The sequence below is a fragment of the Clarias gariepinus genome, chromosome 8, assembly GCF_024256425.1.
Source record: "Clarias gariepinus isolate MV-2021 ecotype Netherlands chromosome 8, CGAR_prim_01v2, whole genome shotgun sequence".
Lineage (NCBI taxonomy): Eukaryota > Metazoa > Chordata > Actinopteri > Siluriformes > Clariidae > Clarias > Clarias gariepinus.
The window spans coordinates 6,861,529-6,877,596 of record NC_071107.1 but is presented as its reverse complement, the minus strand read 5'-3'; positions in this window follow the sequence as shown (position 1 = coordinate 6,877,596).

Here is a 16,068-nt window from a genome sequence, read left to right as displayed (position 1 = left end):
AAAGTGATATTTTTCATGTTTGTATAGTTGAGGGACATGAAATCAAATTACCTTCATTATATTGCCTAGGATAGATGGACAGACAGACAGACAGACAGACAGAAGAATAGATAGATAGATAGATAGATAGATAGATAGATAGATAGAGAGATAAAGAGATAGAGAGTCCACAGGTGGTGGAAACATTATGCTTTAGGGCTGGTTTCATGCTAAATGTACAGACTGACTTTGCTGCATTGAGGGGTTAATGGACGGGCCATGTATTGTAACACTTTGGACAAGAACCTCCTGAAGATGGGTCGTGGATGGGTCTTCCAGCTTTGAACTTTCCAGCATGAAAATGACCCAAAACATCCTGCCAAGGCAAGACAGAAGTGGCTTTAGAAGAATGACATTAAGGTCATAGAGTGGCGTAGCCAGTCTTCAGACCATAATCCTATAGATAATTTATGGAGAGAGCCGAAACTTTAAGCTGCCAAGCGGCAAGCAAGCAATCTTAAAAAGTAAGAGGAAATTTGTAAAGAATAGGGGATCAAAATGCGTCCTGAGATGTGTGCAAACCTGGTAACTAAGTACAAGAAAAGCCTTACCTCTGTCCTTGCAAACAAGTGTTTCACCAGCACGTACTACTGTAAGTCATGTTTCACTTGAGGATCAAATACTTATTTCTTTCACTGAAATGCAAATCGATTTATAACATTAGTATTGTGTGCTTGTTCTGGATTTTTGCTTGATATTCTGTCTCTATCCTGTACCATAAACCTATGATAAAAATTATAAACCTTTCATTTCTTTATACGAGGGCAAACTAAGAAAATCTGCAGGGGATCAAATACTTACAGTACAGTACAAGAAACGTAAGTTACAGTAGCTGCACCAGCTAGTTGTAATATTAATTAAAAAATGAATGAAAGTATATTCTATCAGTGCAATATACACTGGGTTTTAAGAGCTAGAAGGTTTTGTTGCATAATCTGTTCTAGTCCTTATCAGAAACTGCTTTGTGAGGTGAAAGTTTAGGCAACACCTGAAGAACCCTTACACTCTGTAGAGTCTGTGGAGGCAGTACAACTGTACCATTTACTGTAAAAAGCCTGTTTTTTGTCTCCTTTTAATCTCAGTGATGCTGATCAACATAAACAAAAGCGATCCCCAAACACTGATTCCGAACGAAACAAAAGGGGTTCCTGCTCCTCCTCTGTGTGTGTCTCTTCTGTCATGTGTCACGTGTAATTATCAGAGCGAAGGCAGCTGACGGGAACAAACTGATTCCTGCTGATCTACAGGGAATAAACGACTCTGAACAGGATTAGATTCATAAATTAACTCTCCTCACCAGCTATCAACTGTGACGTGTGTGTGTGTGTGTGTGTGTGTGTGTCAAGAGAGAATTTATACTCAACTTTAAAGCAAATAAATTAATAAATAAACAGATATTTTCTCGAGCCTCCCAAGGTACAGTAACTGCCACCATTGATCGGTGAGGAACACCCCAGGCCTTTGAAGTTTTTAGACATAAAAGCACAAATTACCAAATCTTCTCAGATGAAATTAAGACCTAATGAAAAACGAGTGAAAAGCGCAGCCATTTCCAATCACACTGAGCTTGGAGAAGGACTCGCATCCTGCTCCACTGGGGAGAGAAATAAAAAACAAGGAAGGCTTTAATCTGCCTAAACTCCTTAAACTCCTTCTGTCATCTCTCAAGACACAAAACAGCAAAACAACAAACAACAACAACAACATAAAAATCTCACACAAACACACACACAGACACACAAGGCCTGGTATTAAGGATCAATATGAGGAAAAAAGTTTTGATTCACGGTGATTCTCACACACACACACACACACACACACACACACACACACACCATGGTTTGTCTAGCATAAGTCTTGGTTTTATTATTTAACATAAAGATTATATTATATTATTACTCACTCACTCGCTCACTCACTCATCGTCTATACTGCTTTATACTCAGGGGCAGTATAGACGATGTCTCAGGGGCATAGAGCCTATCCCAGGAGGCAGAGTACAACCTTATTAGGGTGCCAGTCCATCACACGCTCACACAATCATTCACACACTACCGGCAATTTGGGAATGCCACTCAGTCTAATCTGCATGTCTGTGAACTGTTGGAGAAAACTGTAGCACTCAGAGGAAAGCCACCAAGCACAGGGAGGACATGCAAACTCCATAGACACAGAGACAGGAATCAAACCTGGCCGGAAATCGAACCCGGATATGCAAGGCCACAGTGTTAACTGACACCTATCTTGGTGTCACCTGCATCTTCTCAAATGTGTCTCATTACCTTTAAATCTCAGAGATTGTTTACATTTGTCTTGCTTGCGAATCGCATATGCAGAAATGAGCCATCTTTGAGACTTGAATGAGATTTTAGCCGTTTTCTCAATCTTTTCAAATGTGTCTCAAATATGGCTCATTACCTCTAAATCTCAGAAATAGTTCATATTTGTCTTGTGTGTGACTCACATATTTTTTGTTTCCCCAAAGCAGTGTTTCCCACACCTAAAGTTGTAAACTGTGCATTTGGGTTTTCTGATATGTTCTGATACGATCCTTTTTTAAAATTTTAGCTTAGTCAGGTGTGTATAGTTATTTCAAATGAAATAAAATTCAGTTTTTTATATTGATAAATATATTGTGCTGAAAAAATATCACTATATTGCACAATCCTGACTCATATACAGTATGTTTATTAAAACATAAAGCGAAGAAAGTCTAAAGAAGCTTCAGGGTTTAAGGGCAAGGGTTCTTTTTTAATACACTTCATCTTACAGTACTTTTTACATACGGGTAGATGGAGGGGAGGGTTAGTAGGTTGGATCTCTAAAAAGAAGATATTTAGATATGTACAGTATGTTAGTAGTAACGAATAAAGTCAATTACAAAATTGCTTTGTAGTATATAAATGTTTTATTTCAAAATTTAGCTTCTTTATTAAAAAAAAAAAAACAACCACCAGTTATATTATCATACATGGCTAACCTTTTACAAATGTGTACACCTTAATTAGCTTAATTAATTTATTGAAATTAAACTGGCATATGGCAAACTTACTTTACATTCTGTACAAATGTTATTACCAATAAAGAACTTATATACAGATACAATATACAGATTTTTTTTTTATCGAGAACTGAAGCAATGAGATAATATTTGTGTACAGTGTTTTTTGTCCACACTTATCATTTAAGACCAAACCTATTTTTGATTTAACATTTATGACTAAATGTTTAACGTTTTTATGGCCAACCCAATTAAGCCTACAGTACATATAGATTCTAATAGAGATATAATTTTCCACATTTTTTTCCACACATGCTCTAAGCTTGCAAATGTTTAAGTGGCCAGTGTGTTAGAGAAACGTGCAGCGTATCGCCAGGCCTCAGTGTCCAATCAGCAAAAAACACTTTACCAAGTATTATTCATCCAGACCTTTAGGTGGAATTCACATGCTACCTGTGGGTGGTTTGCCATGTGAATTAGCATATCGAGGTAACTAACACTTGTAAGGTTGAAAGTTTTTTTATTTTAGTTTTTTTTAATGGTTACAGTCAGCTGGTTACAGTATTATTATTATTCATGCCCTAAGTTAACCATTGTGGTTTGACCAATTAAGCTATTTTTACATATATTTTATATATATATATATATATATTTTTTTTTTTTTCCAGAAGCATATATATATATATATATATATATATATATATATATATATATATATACAGTATATATATATATATATATATATATATATATATATATATATATTTATATATATATTTATATATATATATATATATATATATATATAAAAATGTATCTTCTTTTTGGCTGATTCTTTTCACTGGAAGATTGTCACAATGCTGTGGCCTTTGTGTAACTCCTGTATAAATCATACTTTGAGTTAAGCAGTGTGACACTTATTATCTTTGTCAGGTTGGGTGACATTTTGTATCATTTAGTTTCTTGATTTGCCAGATTTTGCTGGTGTCTGTTATATTGTGTGAATTGTAAATGTATTACACTGTATGCTGTTAATTGAGGATTTTTGATATGTTCAATAAAACTATAATATTTCTTATTTGTGTTTCATGCATCTCATTTATATCAGACTTTTATCTCATTATGTCTTGTATATGGCTCATTTGCTTCTCCTTAAAATCCAGTTCTGTTTCTCATGTACATCTCAGATTTCTCAAATATTCCTTAAAAGTATGTCTCATTTGTGTCTCAGTTATGTCTCTTTGTTTCTCCTAAGTGGGGTTTAGGAGAAATAGAAAACAAGAAAAAGCTCATTCTGCTAGCTAATGAGTAAAAAAAAATATATATTTTTTAAATCAATTAGTTTGGTAAATCTCTTATAAAAGACTCATTTCTCATTTCTAAGAGACTCATTTCTAATTTATGTAATAAATAATTTTTTTTACTGAAATTACACTCTAATCCAAATCCTTTGAGGTTATAATTTATTAGCTATCTTATATTATAGGATTAAAAATATTTATTTAAACTTTCAGGTTAGTGCTAATTGGCCAGTTGGAATGATCAAGTGAGATGAAAAAAAAAAAATCTTAAACTTTTTTTAGAAACCCTGGGAGGTTAGCTCATACTAGCTAGTGTGTGCAGACAATTTCCAGGTTGCCAAGAATCACATAAAAAAAAAAATTCTGGGGATACAATCATATTGAATGCTTCTTAAAAGCCCTGTCATGTTAACATTTATTAGCTAGCTATTATTATCAAATAAGTTTTTTTTAATAAACAAATGTCTATAAGCTTATTTAATAATGACAGCTAGCTAATAAATACAGTATTAACATGATAGGATTTTTTATCCTGTAGAATAAATTGAATGCTACTTAGAAATCCTGTCATGTTAAAATTTATTAGCTAGCTACAGTATCCTTATCATATGAGCTTATAGACATTTGTTTATTAAAAAATAATAGATGTCTTAGAATATCTGTCAGGTTAGTTATAATTAGTCAACTAACATAATCAAGTGGTATTTTAAATATTTCTTTTAATAAACCATTAACCATTCCTTTTATAATTCCTGTTAGCTAGCTGACTACACCACCATATGCACATTCAGTACTATAAATGTAAATCCTTTTTAGTTGATTCCTGTTACACTGTAAGTGTATAAACTTTAAAATATTTAAAATGCACAAAAAGTAATTCTAGTTTAAGAATATAAAAAAGGACAGAGGACAAAAGTGAGTTTAAATCACATCTAAAGTACTCGTATTACATTCAAAGATTAAAAAAAAAACATGGTTAATAGTTTATGATCTGACTCCCGTCTTTCCTCACAAACAGATCAATACGGTAAACAGAGCGGCGAGGGCGAGGATGTTGTGCGTCTCCGTGGTTTCAGAAAAACGCTGACATTTGTGAAGGTTAGAGAGTGTAACTGTCTGTCGGTGTCAATCAGTGCCCTCAAAGGTCACAGCCGGTCCGATGTTTTATATTGTTTTAATTAGACACTGCGGTTGGGATGCTGCAATCAGCCTCAGTAAGGATATTGCCATAAGTCACGTGTACAAAAAAGGGTTTGGATAAAAAAAGAAAAAAAAACACCAGAGGTAACTGATACAAACTCTATATACTGTATACTTAAATAGAAGTACAAGTACTTGCCTGAAAAGTGACATCACTACAAGTAGTAGTACCAATGTTTTTTTTTCCTCAAGTAGAGTTACATGCGTTGAAATATTTAAAAGTACAAAAGTACAAGTACTCCTCCCAAACGTATTAAACAGTATTTTAAATTTAAATTGTTGCAAACACAGCTAAAGTTATTCATGTTGATAACATGAATTTGTACGTCTAATAGTAATTTATTTTCTGCAGAAATCTAAAATGTTTTTACCAGAATGAAAGTATACAGTTCACCTGCTGTGTTCAGATGGTTCATAAAACTAGCTTAAAAATAAATAAAAAATAAATAAATAGAAATATTCTTTTTTTTTTTTTAAACAAAGACAAATGAAGAAATACCAACAAAAAGATTATGAAATTACTTAAACTATTGGATAGGAGGACTGGACATGACGCCATGATGTGTTGATAACGACAAGACTTGACATAAAATGAATGCATTGTTATCACCTTTAATGTACAGTAGGTAGTTAAACTAGCTAGTTGCTACCATTGCTACAGTACTCTGTATAATGCAAGGAGTCTACACAATTAAACATGCGCACACTGCAAGCATACAGAATACAATAAGATTAGAGGATGTGCCAAAATATTATAAGCTTTGTTAAAAAAAAACACAGTTGTTATTGGTGTGAAACAAAAACTAAACGCATGAGAGTCTACAACTCTTTTGCCGCATTTTCTTAGCTAGTTAACTATCTCACTTTTAATCTTACCTTAACAAGTGCGCCTATTCGAGATGCATGAAAAAGGAGCCATAAGAATCCGCAGCCCATACAGTAGATCAAGTGGGTGGGATCCGCTGGCCAAGTAACCGTCAGTAACTTTGGTTTTGTGGTAAGGAATGAGCACTTTCATACTGACCTGCTTGTAATTTCTGCAAACTAGGATTGTTGAAATTGTTTCGTTTCCATAGTCCTCAGATGGGATGGAGCTAGTTTACTGTGTGTTGTGAGTGACACCGTGGATGCTTTATTTAAATATTTATTTACATTAGAAAATCATTGCACTTTTATGTAAAAAGTAATGGGTCTTTGTTTAAAATGTAGTCAATAAAAGTACAGGTTTTTACATCAAAGCATGTAGAGTAGCAGTAAAAATGATCACATATGGAAAACACTCAAGGGAAGTACAGTTGCACAAAGTGTACTTAAGTAGTACAAGTAGTTGTACTTAATTACTTCATCTCTGAAAAACACGCAGAATCCAATTTACTTTTCATTTAAAACATAGTGAGTGGCGAGGACATGTTTAAAGTCTCTGCTAGTCACATTAGCAGCTAACAGGCTGCTCATGTAGTTAGCAGTTTGTATCTTGTTGCTAAATACCATAGTATCCGTTGACTGTACTGTATAAGATCTGGACAAACCCTCTGTGATGTCACCCAAAGGTTTTCTGAAAAGTGGATATGGAGCTCAGTTGTGGAAGCTCTGGCCATCGCATTCGCGCAGGAGCTGGGTCCACCTAAACTCCAGTTAATCCATAAATAGGCAAATGACCAGGATGGGTTTCTAGATCTTTTTTTTCGGGTGTATATTTGGACATGGCGCTCTATGGGGATCGACTTGTAGAGTCATACTGTAAGTGGTCGTTTGAGGATTACAAGTTTGGCCACTTCCGCATTAGACTCATTTTTCAGAACCGGAGGTTGCCCCTTTGGCAGTATTCAGCTTCACACTAGCTTTGTTCTCTCATACTCTCACCAAAGAGACAAAGTATTGAACCTTCTCCGTCCTAAGCTTTGCTTTCCATCATGATCCAGCGTTTGTCGTTGTCATTGGTGTTGTTGTTCTTGTTTATAGATCGTAGGCCAAACATGACAGAACATTTACAAAAATATTCTCTTTGACATGACCTGAGACGTTTCCTGAACCTTCTTGCAAACTGTGAGAACTTCCCTCCTCCTGAGTTTCCTTCCTCAGAGATATTCACTAAACTGCGAACATGTTTTCCCTTGTTCTCACTTCACAGCACACTTTGTCCAAACACATACCTGAAATGTGAACAGAGTTGTTTTTTTTTTTTTTTCTTTCGTGTTTTTGGTTTAAGTGATCTTCCCTGGAGTTTTCCATTTGTTTTCCATCAGACTCGGTATGACCTCTGACCTCTGAGAGAAAAAAAGAGGTATTCCTGGTTATGAGAAAGTCTAGAAAACGTGTATTTTCCACTGGGATAGCACAGAAGGGAAGGACTCACTGGCACTTAATACTATAGTACAAAAAAGAGCCACTAAAGTGGACCTTACACTCTTTCATTCTTTCACTCTTTCACCAGCCATTAAAAAGTAATGATCCTCCACTTCCGCTCCTATTGTCGCCAGCGCACGAGCGGCTCTAATGGGGAGCAGACACAATAGGCTCGGCCTAAAAAGGATCCGCCATGAAATTTTAATCAGCAACTTTGTCTTTCAGTGCGACTGCATTTGTGTGTGTGTGTGTGTGTGTGTGTGTGTGTGTGTATACTAAATGTCCTCACAGAGACTACAGGGACAGGTGCTCTGACATGCCTTTATTTTACTCCCTGAACTTTCCTCCTGCCCCCTCAGGTGTGACGTTCCCTAGCTGCCTCCGATCACCGAGGGCACTCAGATTGGATTAATTCCAAAGCAGGCCCTCCGTCCCGTGCACTTAACAAACACAAGATGCACTTAAGGGAGGCCACAGGATGGGTTTCGGCACAGTCGAGAGTGCGCGTCCGGGAGATTCGGGGCGAGACCGCAGGGCCAGTGTAGAATGTCATCACGTACCGGAAGAGCCATCAGTCCGATCCGGCGTACTGGAAGAGGCGTGAACTTTTTAAAAGTGTCGTGTGGAGAAGCTTTTTTGTCTTTCCTGTGTGGCTGCTGCACTAAATGGCTCCATGGCACACTGACAGGGCTTTTATGTGGTTTTATGGCTGCTGTTTTAGAGCTGATAAAAAGCATGATGTCGGAGAAAGCACAGCCATCCCTTCTCTCTAAGACTGGGGATCGGCCTCATAGCTTAGCCAACACATGACATTAGCATGTGTGCTAAAAAGGCCAAATAGGCAGCCACTATGTTTCCAAATGATCCATTCATCAAAAAGTTATAATTACGAGAAGAATTTCATCTTAGGTAAATTATGTGAGTTGAAAACAAAAAAAAACATAAATGTATTCCAGGATAATATGTGTGTTATTATGTACAGTGATTCTGTTCCATCATTCCATTCAAACTTTGCTGTTTTTTGTTTATTGTAAAAAGGCAGGTTTGCACATTTTCATTTACATAAGGTCTGAATAAAACAACATAAGAATCATGATTTATATTTATAATAAAGTTATATTTTAAAAAAAGTATATTGAGCTTTGCAACTGTACGACTAAAAATCACTTTCCTGTCTCAGGAGTGTTACGCACTCCTTGTTAGTGGCGTTCAAAGTCCATAAAAGCTGGACACAGAAAGAACTTTATAAGGACGTACAGTATTAATGCCAGCACTGACCAATTAACAGCCCAACTAACATCACTTAGGGACTTCATTACCCTACTACAAGCATGAGGCATTGGAATGTCACTGTGTTGTTGCTATGTCAGTGTGGTTTTTACAATGCCCCTCCAGGCGTGTGTTATGCCAATGGTACTGTAGGTCAAGGTCATGTTGTAAAAGACAACATTAAGTTTATATTATGTTCTTCTGGTGCATGCAACAGATTAAGTGCAGTTTAAGCTCATTGGACCTGGTGAGTGAGAGGAAATTAGGACGTAGCATGGACTTGAACAAATGCACATTTATCCATCGTGACCCCATTCCCATCGATTTATTTGATATTTTTAGGATGCCGTGGGAACTACATGATCATCGTCAGTGTGTGACAAGGGCCTTAAGCTTTAAATGTTTAGCAGATGCTGTAACACAGCTACAGTACATACATACTTTTTTACTCTTGTCTTGGTAAATTGGGCACATACTGTATTTAGCAGAATGCATTTGAAGAATGCGTGCAGCTTTACTTATGCAGCTAGAACCAAACTGAAGAGGTGAGTGGTGAGTCCCTGTATACAGAAAATTATAAACGATTCTTGAAAATTCTTATAAGTTATACAACATTCTAGAAAATACTCTCTCAGCTACTCAGCACTCAATCTACCTGGAATGTTGAAAATGGGAAAATGGGCATATTTTGGCATATTTTAAATTTTTATTTCCCAGGTCACAAAATCAAAGTTTAAAGAGAAAAATAGACCTTTTGCATTTAGCCATAAGCATTTGAGAAATAACACTTTCTGCCTAAAACAAGAAAAAGTTAATATTTTGTTAAATACTGTAATAATTAATAATGATTAGTGGTGGACAAAGTACACCATCCCTGTTCCTAAGTAAAAGTAAAGATACCCCAAATAATAATAATAATAATAAGTTTATTTTACTGTATATAGCGCCTTTCAGGAGACTCAAGGCTGCTTTACAATAACAGTAAACTATTACTTAAGTAAAGGTAGAAATCCTCATTAACATTTATACTTAAGTTAAAGTACAAAAGAAGTCACCTTGAAATGTACTTAAGCATTATAAATACTCAGCTTGTATTAGCTCAATGTAGTGTTTAAGCTACAGTATCACTCTCTCTTTCTCGAGCGTGTAAGTGCTGTTTTTTTTCTGCAAACATCTCAGCTTCTGATTTCAAACACTGTATAATCCATAGGTGGCGATATTACCGCTTTAAATGCTACTGATAGGATTGTTATGTTACACAATGCCATGCAGAAAGGTAGCGCAGTAGGAAGTATAGATATTTTCAGTTGGATGTAGTGAAGTAAAAGTAAAATGAACTAAAAAAAAAAAAACTAAAGTAACTTATGTAAAGATATCACTGTACTGCAAGCAGCAGAGCATATGTCAATAGGGATAAAAAAAAGTGATTAAGTGGAAGCCTTGCCAATGTGTGTAAACAGGGAGGCTTCAGTCCTCAAACCGCATTTGGGTTTTCATATGTCAGGTAGAACAAAGGTTTTCGCAAAAATCTGGAACTCTCCATATAAGCAAATTCGAACCTTTCTTTTGCCTATGTGACCCTTTTTTTTCTTTTTGCTTAGTCAAGTTTGGATAGTTGGTTGAACTGAACTAAACTCAGTTTATCATATTGTCACTTTATACTGCACAATCCTGATATACATGTAGCCCAATATATATTTATTTAAAAAACTGCTAAAAAACAAACAAACTGGTACTGTGTGTTCAGATTCATTTCTAAAAAAAGAATTAATTCCATTACAAAAAATTTAAAATGTTTTGAAATCTCTTTCAGCTAAATAGACATATCAACATGTAAAACCTACAAGGCGAGAATCATGTTTTTATGGACTTGGAATTTTATTAATTAATTTATTTGTAGAAATTTATTCATTTTAATTCTGATTATTTGCTTTAAAACAAACTCTGTTTGGCCACTTGTTCATTTTAAACTGGCCTATAAACTACCAGCAAACTTGCTGGTTTTACTCACATGTGTATTCCTTGTGTAGCTTTTATATATTAATATTCTGCCGGTTTTACTAAAATACATTAAATTTGTAATGGACGATGTATTTGTTATTTATCGTTATTTTTATTGTATTTCATTTCAATTTTTTTTTATATAATATATAAATGAAAATGAGTGCACCAATAACAGGAGTTCCCTTAACTAACAGTGCAAAGCCCTTTACAGTATATCCACACACACACACACACACACACACACACAAGTGACACAGTGACAATCTGACAGAACAGGTGCTTTCTAACCTCACAAGATGACTGACACTTTTTTTTTTTTTTTTTTTACCAGAGAGGTGGGATTTAAGCAATACAGCTGCCATGTTGAGGTTTACTCGCTGTCCGATTTACAGTGTCCTGTCTCCATTCACACACTCTTGTCCTGTCTCCATTCACACACTCTTATCCTGTCGCTACTCTCACACACTTGTCCTGTCTCTACTCACACACTCTTCCAGAAAGACCTTCTGTTACATCCTCCACTAGCTGTTTAAAATCCTTGGTTTACATCTTCATGCTCTCAAGTTCTTCTGGTTCCTTTCCATCTCCACTCCTTGTGTTTTTGCTGTTTTTCTGGTTCTGACCTCAGCGTGTCTATTTAGATTACAAGTATAGATTTTCCCACTGTGGGTTCTGACCACGTTCAGTGAAAGTACCCAAGTATGCACACCTCTCTCTCTCTCTCTCACACACACACACACACACACACACACACGTTAGTTCCAGTTGTGAAAGTCCTAATAGTGGTAGCGAGTGGCACAAATCAATGAAGAGGTTAATACTGGCATGAAAATCACAAATTGAGTTACAGTAGTGCAGCTCGACCTCAATAAACCTCCCAATAAAACTCAGCACTACACAGCTGCAGCCCGGATGCATGTGCACTACTCAATGTGTGTGTGTGTGTGTGTGTGTGTGTGTGTGTAAATGTGTGTCTAGGCATCTATGTAGACAAATGTATAAAAGGGAGGATTATGTTAGCACAGATAACCGATAATTTATTACACAAATTAAATCAGTCATTAAAACAATGAAGATAAAAAATTTAAATAATTTTAGAAAATCGTTTGACACCAGAGGGCAAAAGTTTAGCACTGCACTCAAAAGCGGTTTAACTCTGAGAGACTGCAGATCCCCCTGTGTTCTGCATTAATGAGAACACATTTACATACACACACACACACACACATACGCATGCACACATACTGTGCTTACGCTACATGCTCGGCCAGGCACTGCGGCTTGCTCTTTTATTCTTTTACGGCTCTTTTACTGCCCTCTTACTCAGTATTTCTCAGGATATTAAACCTGCCAATAACCGCAGACGTATTGTTCACATATAGTGACATTTCCGCAAAACTTGTAACTAATTTGTAACAAAAACTTTATGTAAGCTGCTATTTCTACTATACCAGGAAATATTAGTCCTAAATGTAAAAGCAAAGCCAATATGAGTTCAAAATGCTAAACAAAAGAAGAACATAAGACCAACAGGGACTACACCATTCACCCATAACATTATAACCACCAGTCTAATATTGAGAAGGTCTCCGCCATGACCCATCAAGGTCTGTACTTCACTAAACCTCTGAAGGTGTGTGGTACTGTACTGTATCTGCCACCACGCCTTCAGTAGCAGATCCTGTAAGTCCTGTAAGTTGTAAGCTGGGGCCTTAATGGATCAGACTTGTATTTCCAGCACATCCCACAGAACCTTGATGGGAGTGAGATCTTAAGAATTTCGAGGCCGGGTAAACACCTAGAACTCCGTGGTCTAGTTGATGCTGGTGCTCACTTGCCCATTGTAGGAGCGTTGGAGGAGGACATAGGTCAGCATGGGCACCCTGACTGGTCTCCATACAACAAACTGAAATGTCCAGTGTGTTCTGACTCTTCTTTTTATAAGAACCTGCATTCACTTTTTTAGCATTTTGATCTACAGTAGTTCTTATTAGATCTGACTACACATACCGCCCTTCACTCCCAATGAATAACATTAATCATTAAGTCTTGGTTGCTTGGATGCCTATGACTCCACCACTGGTTCACCAGTTGTCCTTCCTTGGGCCACTTTTGGAAGGTACTAACAACTGCATACCAGGAACATCCCACAAGACCTGCAGTTTTGGAGTTTGAACCACTCATCTACACATCACAATCTGGCCCTACCGGCCCAGTTCACTTGCTGCCTTATCCCAGCCCCTAACAGATATGAGTGTAACCAGATAATTTCAAAGGTTTCACTGGTTTGTCCGATTAGGATATGTTTACTCAGCACAGAAACCCGAATAGTTAACTATGAACATTAACTAGGCATTTATTTGCCAGGAACAACAACAACAATACAAGGTAATGTACAAATAATAATAATAATAATAATAATAATAATTATTATTATTATTATTATTAAATAAACAAACTATGCATTAACAAACTCAGAACATGTACAGTTGGCTACTGACATGTGACCAGCAGGGGCCACTGAGAAACACTTCTCTGACAATATCAGTATATTACTGTCACTATATGACTGCATTAATGTATCACTATATCAATATATTGTTGCATCAATGTTTCACTGTATCACTGTATTACTGCATCAATGTATCATCGTATCACTATATTACTTCATCAATGTTTCATCGTATCACTATATCACTATATTACTGTATCACTATATCACTGTATCAATACATTATTGCTTCAGTGTATTAATATATCACTACTGTATATCACTGCACTAGTAAATAATATACAGTAGTATGACTTAACCATTATATCACTATATTAAAGTATCAATAAATTACTGTATCACTAGAGTATATCACTGTATCACTATATTATTGCATCTCTATATTGCTATATCACTGTATAATGTAAAGCTAATTCAGCCAGTGCTTGTCTTTAAGGATAAATGCAGCCTCTTGGATATGCTTGGCATTGTATGATATCAAAATATGACCCAAATGTTTTAAATGTATAAACATGTTAGTACCAACCCAAACTAATTTTGTTGTTTAATGAAACCAAAAAAAAAAAAAACACACATATAACATGTCGTATGAATAACACTGCTTATTAACTACCAATGAACTGGTAACTGGATCCAAGGACCCAAGGCTCATTTATGCCCAAAGGCCCACACACCAAAGGTCATCAGGTCTGATCCCACAGAAAAGCCAAAGCAGCACAAATCACTGAAAAAAGGCAATGCTGGCCCCATGATAGAAAAGCACTGGAACACCTAGCGCAACAAACAGAGGCCCAGGAGGCAAAGAGCCCAAGCCAAAAGCCGCACACACACACACACACACACACACACACACACACACACACACACACACACACACACACACGCGCGCACACAAACATTAGCATCTGTCATTTAAAAATATATAAATAATAACAAGCTAACGGCTGAGCAGATCGATTCAATGATCAAAGTGAAATAAAATGAATGCTGAGCAGAAACAGGAGGGACACACAGAGGTCCTGAGGGGCCTCGCGTCAAACTGCAACTGGAGGTAGAGGGACATCTAAAAAGACCTCTGGGGCTCTGAAACCCCTAATCCAAACACCCACACACACACTCACACACACACACACACACACACACGTACACACACACACACACACACACACACACACACACACACACGCACACACACACGCACACATGCACACAGAACTAGATTTATGGAAATGTAGAAGGACAGGTTGTCTTTCATTTATAATAACCATTTGAATACATTTATTTAAATGTTAATGTCCTTTAATTACATAATGCATTATTTTTTTTTTTTAATACATGCATCATACTGGTATTCTATTAGTAAATAGTATATAGTTTTTTATTTACATTAAGGTGCAGAATAAAGGAAACTAAAATACTGTTAAATGGTTATTAAAATCTTCTACAAGATTAAATTTTTTATTATTATTATAAAATTTGTTATTATTAAATGAAAACATTACATTCATCTCTCAAAATTATTAAATCATCATTTTATCATCTGTCTTCTGATTATTGCAATATAAATGATCTGATGAAAGCAGAGCTTAAAATTGACTCTCCCTGAAACAATAACTCAATTGACACACTGTACAATCAATTATTCTCTAAAGACTATAATCAGCTAATAATGAAGTAAAACAATCAGTCAGTATTGCACAGTTGTTCGCATTTATGCACATTTCTACCTCCTAAGATGACCGCAAATGACCCCTGTGCATTACGTCTGTAACGGGAACTGTTTTGACTATGATTAGTCGAGCACATAAGGGTTAAAGATTTTTAGGAAGCCCCGCGTTGGGAGAGAGTGAGGTCGCCCTTGGCCTAATCAGGGCCGTGACATGACACGCTGTAGGTTACACTCCTCAGTGTTAAATATTTATTCCGACTCCGCCACGCTGCCTTGATGGTTGTCAGGCCATTTGACACTTCTCTCTCATTCCCATTTCATTAAAATTCACTCGAGGCTCCATCACACACAGAGAGAGAGAGAGAGAGAGAGAGAGAGAGAGAGAGAGAGAGAGGCAGACGGGGAAAAGGTTTGAGTCTAGGTGTTTTTTTCGGACTCAGTTTTACATTACAGCCCTGACAGGAAGTGAATGCTAACTGCTAATGCATTATTGCTTTTTTACTTTTCACAACGTCAATATGCATTTCACTCAGAAACAAGCTCAAACTTTAATACACACACACACGCGCAAGCAAGAGAGAGAGAGAGAGAGACGAGAAGCATCAAACAGATCAAAGCTCACAATTAAACAAATCTTTTATCTAACATAAACATTGACACTTATCACCTATTGTCATCTTTTATTCTTCTTTAATCACAAAAGACAATAAGTTTTATATTAATGGAC